Raw genomic sequence first — 8,949 nt, 5'->3', positions numbered from 1 at the left:
ATTACTGGGGAAGAGACAAGATGGCAGTGTGAAGGCAGGAATTCCTTTAAACTCATGCCCCCCAAAACACCAAAAACTGTCAAATTATGACTAGCCAAAATCAAGAGGGGCAGAGTCTGCAGAAAGACTGTCCCTAAACCTAACCCACACCCTAACCCTAATCTAACCCCATCCTAACCCTAACCTAACCCTAACCTGAACCCTGAGTGATAAAATCTATCAGTCAAAGACAGCTTAGAATATCTCTGGAATAGGTCTGTTCCACTGGGATGGGGGGGGGTTGGAAAAAGCCTCAGCAGCTGCATCCACAGTGCAGTCCACCTGGCTTGGATGTCTCAGTCCATGGTAGAGGGGGTGGTTTAATCATCAGGAACAGCCAGAAGAGGTGGTGAGAGACTTCTGCCATACCAGAGTGAGCGAGGAACCAGACCCATATTAGGGAGTCTGTAGAGCCACCCAGCACATCCAGAGCTCTCAACCCATAGACAGTAAGGGGGTTGGAGGAGACTGCATAAATCTCTCTGTTCTCCCTGGGGCAGAACTCAACTGCCCATACTCAGCTCCAGGTTGCAGTTTGGGCTTCCACAATAAGATAGCCAGTCAGGGACCATCCTCACAGTTCCAGGGAAGAGGTGAGGGCTGAAGCCTCTCATAAGACCTTGGAGGAATTAAGACCCCTGTAGATTGTCCTAAACACCCCAAAGCCTTGGGAGTGGGGTAAATCAGTCATAGACTGAATAAATGGGCAAACAACAGAAAAAGAAGAATCTGACCATAGAAAATCACTTTGGTCCCATAAAGGACCAAAATACATACTCAGATGATGACAGAATCAAAACTTCTGTATCCAAAACCTCCAAGAGAAATAGAAAATGGGCTCAGGCTATGGGTGAGCTCAAAAAAGACTGAAAACAATTAAGGGAGGTGGAAGAAAAATTGGGAGGAGAAATGAGAGCAATGCAGATAAATCATGAAAACTAAATCAGCAACTTGGTTAAAGAAATACAAAAAAATACTGAAGAAAATATGTTAAAAGTCATTTGAAGCCAAATGGCTAAAGCAATGCAAAAGGAAAATGAATATAAGAAAACCTTAAAAAAGCAGAATTGACCAGTTGTAAAAGGAGATAAGAAAGCTCTCTAAAGAAAATAACTCTTTCAAATGCACAATTGAACTAAAGGAAGCAGATGACTTTGTGAGAATCTGGGAAGAAATAATACTGTACCAAAAAATACCCCCAAATTAGAAGAAAATGTGTAATATTTCATTGGAAATATAACTGACCTTGAAAACAGATCCAGAAGAGATAATTTAAATATTATTAGGCTACCTGAAAGTCATGACCAGGAAAAGAGCCTAGACTTCATTTTTCAAGAAATAATACAGCAAAATTGCCCCATGATCCTAGAAGCAGAAGGTAAAATAGAAATTGAGGGAATTTACCACTCACCTCCTGTAAGAGATCCCAAAAGAAAAACTTCCAGGAATATTATAGCCAAACTCCAGAACTCCCAAGTATAAGAGAAACTACTAAAAACTGACAGAAACTAACAATTCAACCACTGTAGTTCTATAGTCAGGATTACACAGGATCTGGCAGCAATTATATTGATATGACATTCCAGAAGGCCAAAGATCTTGGTTTACAACTGAGAGTCAACTACCCTGCAAAACTGAGCATCCTCTTTCAGAGGAAAAGATAGACTTTCAATGAAAAAAGGGGACTTTCAGACTTTCCTACTGAAGCAACCAGAGCTGAACAGAAAGTTTGATTTCCAAGTACAGGACTCAGGTGAACCATAGAAGGGGAGGACAAGAAGGACTAACTATGAATAACTTAATGATGTTGAACTGTTTGCATTCCTGCATAGGAAGAAGATATTGATAATTCATATGAACTTTCTAATTCATAAGAATAGTTAGGAGCAGATATAGACAAGGCACAGAAAGGAGCTAAATATGATGGTATAATATAGTAAAGAGATGGAGTCAATGGGTGATAAAGGAAAGTACTGGGTGGAAGGGAAAGGAGAGGAAGAAGGGACTAAGATATTTCACATAGGAGTCAAGAGGAAGCTTTTACAATGGACTAGAATGGGGGAAGGTGAGGGGGGATGAGTGAGCTTTCATTCTCATCAGAAATGGGTCAGAGAGGAAATAACATACACACTTAATAGGGTACAGAAATAGATCTTTCCCTAGAGAAAAATGAGAGAATAGGGATGGGAGAAGAGGGAATGGTGGAAGTGAAGAAGGGAATATGAGGTAGAAGAGAGGGTACTCAGATAAAAAACACTTCTTAGCAGGGACAGGGTGAAAGGAGAGAGAGAGAGAACAGAAAAAATGAGAGTGGGAAGGAGTAGAGTGGAGGGAAACACAGCTAGTAATAGCAACTGTAGGAAAAATATTGCAGCAACTTCTTTGGTGGACTTATGATAAACAAGGCAACTCATCCCAAAGACAGAGCCACTGCAATCTGAACACAGACTAAAGTACAGTTTTTTCTCTCTCACTGTTCTTGAAGTTTATCATTTTTTGGGGGGGGTTATGATTACTCTCACAAGTTTTTTTACAATAATATAAAATTTAAAAAATTTAAAAAATTAATGAAGGAAAAAATGAAAATTGAACATGACTGAACAACTGAACAACTTAGGTAAGTCTAATGCCAATAAGAGAAACTGTTTGATTAAACATGCCAGGAGGAAACCTAAAAAGTCAGATCTGTTGATTAGTCAGGCATAAGCCAAATGAGCTGCAGTAATATAGATAAGAACTACTTACTGGGCAGGTAAACCAGGAAGGAGGAAGATCATGAGTAGAAAACAAGGTGTGGTTGTTAGCAGAAGAGAAGAAGGTTTGTAAATCAGAACAGAGAGCTAAGAAATTAGTCAAAGCAACAATTGGACAAGGGTCATCTGTACAACTGCCAGAAGGAAAAGGAGAAGCAGCAGAAGTTTACTTTCACACAGTAATAGTTTGTATTTCTTTGGAGTAAGAGACTTCCAAGAGTCTAATACCTCTTTTAGTGATATATATATCTATATCTATAGTCATAAAATTAGGAATAATTTTGGAATAACCATATTTAATATTAATAAGAATGTCTGATAGTGATCTGTATGACTGCAACTTAAAAAAGGGAAAGACACAAATTAATGAATGAAGTAGGAGGCTGGAAAGTTTCTGTTTTAGTATTTAATGAGAAAACAATGTCTTGTTATTAATGGTACAACAACAAAAATGAGTTTTTAACAACATTTAGGGGAGTTGTATAGTTTTAGTATGATTCAAAACAGGTAGAATTTCCATCTTCTCTAGTGGTGGATGATTCATTCATTCATTTCATGGTTCTGATTGCTAATAGATAAAAGGTCAGATATAATTGATTTGGGATTTTTTAAGTCAGAACCTGTGCTCTTCACATGAACAGATTTCAAGTCTATTATATTTTATATAATTTTATGTAGCAATTAAAAATATGAGAAAATACACAAACCTTAGAATCAGAAGACCTGGATTTGCATTCTGGCTTGCTAATATATTAAATGTATTATCTTGGGAAAGTCACCTTAACTCTGGACCTTGGCTTATTCATGTTAAAAGTAAGAAAGTTTGAATATATGATTTCTAATGACACTTCCAACTTTAAGACACTATCAGTAACCAACATATGGAGAGGAAGCATGTAATAATTGAAACAATATTTTACAAGGAGATGGAAAATGTGGATTTAGTTCCTGGTCCATGGTTTTTGAGCAATATAACCTCTACAAGATCATTTAACACCTACAAGGCTTAGTTTCTTTATCTGTAAAATGGTAAAACAAATAACTTGAGCTTCTCCAGATTGTTGTGAGGAGAAGAATTTTGTAAACTAAATGTAAAATATTGTGAATATAGAAATATAAATGTATAATTGTGAAATATATTCTGATTCCTTATAGATTCTTTATGATAAGTACAATATACAATGTGTTCAACTCCAATGAAATTTTTTCTATTTTCTCAGTAAGTACAGTGTGAATCTATTTGATTAGATATGTTGTATATGCATATATATGAAAATAGATAATAATAGGGTAATTTGTGCTACTCTGGTTAAGATTATGTCTGTATTTCCATAATAAGCTCCTAATTTTTGAATTTATCACTTGACCTGAGGATTTAAGACCAAAACTAAACATGGCTTTCATGTTCTCAGCCAAGGAGAATAATATTTTCCTAAAGAATTTAACTCATACCAAAATGGTATTCTCAGAGTCCTAAACCCAAAAGTGGAAAAATTTTTCCATTGCCAAAAGAAAGATAGGTGGCATAGGGAATAGAACACTAGATTAAGAATTAGGAAAACCTGAATTTAAATACAGTCCCTGTGATCTGGGACACAGGTTTCTCTGCCTCAATGTCCTCACATGCAAAATCGAAATATGAATAGTACCTACCTCTCCATGTTTCTTGAAAATAAAATGAGATATTTGTAAAGTACTTTGTGAACTTTAAAGTTCTATATAAATGCTATCTATTATTATTGCACTCTATCTGGCCTCTACTTAAATAAAGTGTGGGATTACTACCAGAGGGACTAGTGCTATTTGACTGTCTAATTAACACTGTCCTTAGATCTATGTTTTATAGATATTTTAATTAAATTAGACATGACCTTTACTATATAAATAACTTAACCCTCTTGCATGGGGTCAAAGGTGAAACTGTCATATTGCTAATTCTATTTGTAGACTAATTAGTGTCAAAATGAACTTTCAATAAATTTCAATTTTAACAATAGTGGGATCAGGAGTTTTTTAAATTTTAGAAAGGTTTTATTTTCAATTTTATAATTTTTGCCCCAATCTTGCTTCCTTATCCCAACTCCCCACAGAAGGCAGTTTGTTAGTCTTTACATGAGATCAGGATTTTCCATCTTAGGCCTTTTGTTTAATATCATTAGACAATATATATATATACCAATCTTTGAGCCTGGTATTCTGAAAATCTAACAGAGAAGGTATAGTAGATATCATATCAGAATTGTATTTAATTCCTGTGTTTAATTCCTGCCTCTGAAATTTGCTGTGTGACCTTGAGAAAATCATTTACTCTTTCTTCTATAAAATGAGAGTGTTGGCCAAGATAATCTCTAAGTTCTTTTTCATATCTTAAATCTATGATCTTAAGACTTTTGAGGAAGGTGGTCTTCAAATGGATTTAGCTATGGGAGTGTTGGGGTCAGCTCAAATGTTCAGCTAATTGTTAAATTTTCAGTCTGAGCACTTATACTTTGAAATTGGCAATGCTACATACAAATCAGGGCTAAGTGACTCCCATATTTTGTGTATATAGATGGGGAGATAGAAGAGTAAAAGAGGTCCTTATTTTGCTATAAAGGATTTCAACTTGAATATCAGTTGACCACTTCTTGTTCTTATATAGCAAAAAGAACCTTTGTTTATATATCTTTAAAATTAAGGGAGCTTACTAGATAACCTTTGAGATCTTTTTTACTTCTAAATCATCTTATCAATAAATATTAAATACTTAGTTTCTTTCAGTCATGCTTGCAATTGGAACTCCATTCAGTTTCCCCACTCTTGGTGAAAGATTGAGGTTTCCTACTTCATTACAGAATGACAGTGCCCTGTCTAGATATGGTCTTTAGCCATGGAGCAGAAGAAAGACAATAGGACCCATCCAGGTATGAATTTAATTTATGACCTCATCTGTTTTGTTTATAATCACCTAGGCTAGGTTATAATCTAACTTTACATGATAATGATTTATACTAATATATTCAGGCAATATCATCCATTTATATTAACTTACTTATTTTTATCATAATATTCATTTACAGTATTTCATAGAGATTTTAACTGTATCATGTAAAACATGAGCCTTATAAGGCATAAATCTTCATTGGTGAAGAGACACTTGATAATTCCTTCAAATGCACACCAGTTGACTTCAGTGATTCCTCATGGGAAAAGAAAAGAATGTTGGGAACTAAATAGACTAATTAATATGTGTGCTCATTGAATATACAAAATTTTATATTGAATTTGGGAGTATGGATTAGCAAAAATGTACATTATTGTACATGATCATATGGATGGCATTCATTGGATATTGAAAATTTGTGTTCTGAAATTGTCTGTATGTTTTAATGGAAGGGAAAGAATCAGGAGTTCAAATTATAGTTAGAGATCTGTTTCTTAGAAGGCTTAGAGAGATCTAGATAATATTCATTATATTTCAATTATTAGGTATACTTGTCAACAGCTGCAAATCTAAAAGAAAACTTAGATAACAATGTGGGATTCTGGACAGGAAAATTATCTCACTATCATCAATCACTCATTTTCCCTTTGAAACATTTGAAAAAAGACCAAATATAAAATAGGAGAGGCTAGATGATCTATTGGGTAAAGAATTGACTTTGAAACTGTGAAGATCTGAGTTTTGGTCAATGGTCAACACTGGTCGTTTTATGAGATCCTAGGTCATGAATTCCTTTTACAGTTGAAAGGGATAGATTTTTCAAATCTGGCATTAAAGTTGCAGGAAGCATCCATAAGTATAAAAATTTAGTTGGAAGTGTGGTCTTCCTGGTTGCCAGGTGAACTCTAGGGTATCAAATTTAGACAAAGAAGAGGAGGCACCAAAGACACAGCCCTTCATGGGAATTTGAGGAAATCACAAATTTTTAAGTCTATCCCAGAGAAAACAGAATATTTTTTTTTATCAGTAAGCAGAAGTAGAAAGCAACAAAGAAAATTATACTTCCCTTTAAAATGAGGACCCCTCTGAAATCAAATGTTTAGCTTTCAATAAGAGTAATCCTGTGAGATGGTGTTTGGAATCCAGAAACTTTCTTTTTAGTTTTCTTTTTTTTTTTTTTTTTGCAAGGCAGTGGGGTTAAATGGCTTGCCCAAGGCCACACAGCTAGGTAATTAGTAAGTGTCTAAGGTACTCAAGTACTCCTGACTCCAGAGCCAGTGCTCTATCCACTGGGGCACCTAGCTGCCCCTCAGAAACATTTTACTCCTGGGAATAGGAATGAGCAGTAGCTTCTGATTCATGCTATTTTTTTCCCAGAGCAGTTGGGGAGAACACTGAAGTAGAACCATCTGTCCTAGGTACAGGAACTCAAAGACTTCATGCCAAAGTTCAGGAGAGATACACTATGGAGAATCTTGGCCATGTTTGTGGGATTATTCATCTGCTATGCAGATATATCCCAAAGTTCTGTCTTTTTTCTCTGTCCTGAAGACTTCATCTGTATCCATGGGTTGTTACCAACTCCATTCAGATGATGACAGTAGTGTCTCTCCTGAGCTCTGGATCCATAACACTATATCAGATACTTCAAATTTTATATCCCATAAGCAAAGAAAATTCCTATGTCTAACACAGAAGTCATCTTTCCTTTTATAGTCACCCCTTTTCTGAGCTACCCTTTTTCTTTTGAGTGAATCCTTCTTCTTCAAATCATCCAGACTTATAATCTCAGAGTATTGCTTGACTCCCCACTTTCCTTTACTTCACATAGAAAAACAAGTGACAGGTCTTAATGAATTAAACTCTATGATATGTCCTTTCCATTCATATAGCAATCAAACATGATTGGCTAGAGCCTGTTCTTGGAACTTGAAATGTCCCCCAAACCAAATGACTTCCATCCAGTCTACCACCAAGGAGAGAAATAATTGTTAAACAACAATTAATAACAAATCATTTTCAACAGACAGATAAACACAGGACTGGTGAGAGTGGCAAAACCAAAACCTACTAGAGCACCCATCTTGCTTTCAGCCAGTACTTAAAACCATCATGGGAAAAGGAATGAACTTTGACCCATGGAGAAGGAAAGCAGATTAGATGAAGCAGCAAAATACCCTGAAGGAGAGATAGAAGGCAACACATACTAGACAAAAACCAAGCCACCATATTCTCCTCAGATTCTCATGGAGGCATCTCAGGTCCCTGCAGTAGCAATATCTCCAATTCATTGCCTACAGTCAACATCCTGGGAAGCAACTCCTGTTGAGATACAGTTTATCAACTGTTCTTGCTGATGATACAGCTCAGTCTATTGAAGATGCCAGGAAAAAAAAGTAATTCTTGTCCCAATGTCTTTGGCATTGTCTACTTCCTTCATTAGAAACTGTTATGCTGTCAATAGAAATTGCATTAAAGAAAAAGCATTAACATTTCTTTTGTCACTGCAATCTCAGGACAATTGGGCCTTTCCATCTGACTTGCAGGTGAAAACTTCTACAATGTTATCTCTATTATTTGAATGTGAGTTCTTTGAGAGTAGGATTTATTTTACTTTTCAATTTGTATCTTCATTGTTTTGTATAGTATTTCATCCCTAGTAAATACTTAATAAATGCTCTTTTTATCCCTCAGGTACTTAACTCTTTTTGCCCATTCTATTGAAATAACCTCAGAACTGATCTCCTTGTTTCTTCCATCCATTATCTAGTTCATTCTTTTTTTTAAAGGTTTTTGCAAGGTGAATGGAGTTAAGTGGCTTGCCCTAGGCCACACAGCTATGTAATTATTAAGTGTCTGAGACCAGATTTGAACCCAAGTACTCCTGACTCCAGGGCTGGTGCTTTATCCACTATGCCACCTAGCCGCCCCAAGCTAATTCATTCTTATAGAATTATCTAAATAATATTTCTAAAGCAAGCTTCTGATCATTCTCAGTAGACAAGTGATTAACTCTAATAGAAACTCTTCTTAGCATTCAAAACTTTTTATGACCTGACTCTAGCCTATCTTTTAAGCCTTAACTAAATATTATTCTTTCCATATATTCTGTGGTTCAACCAGCCTGGTGCTGCTGCAATCCCTCACAAATGATATTCAATCTTTTATCTCTGTGTCTTTGCACATAGCCCGTCCTTCATAACTTGAATGAATTTCCTCTTTACTGATGCCAAT

This window comes from Macrotis lagotis, chromosome 1 (assembly GCF_037893015.1).
Source record: "Macrotis lagotis isolate mMagLag1 chromosome 1, bilby.v1.9.chrom.fasta, whole genome shotgun sequence".
NCBI lineage: Eukaryota > Metazoa > Chordata > Mammalia > Peramelemorphia > Peramelidae > Macrotis > Macrotis lagotis.
This window is presented reverse-complemented; position numbering follows the sequence as displayed.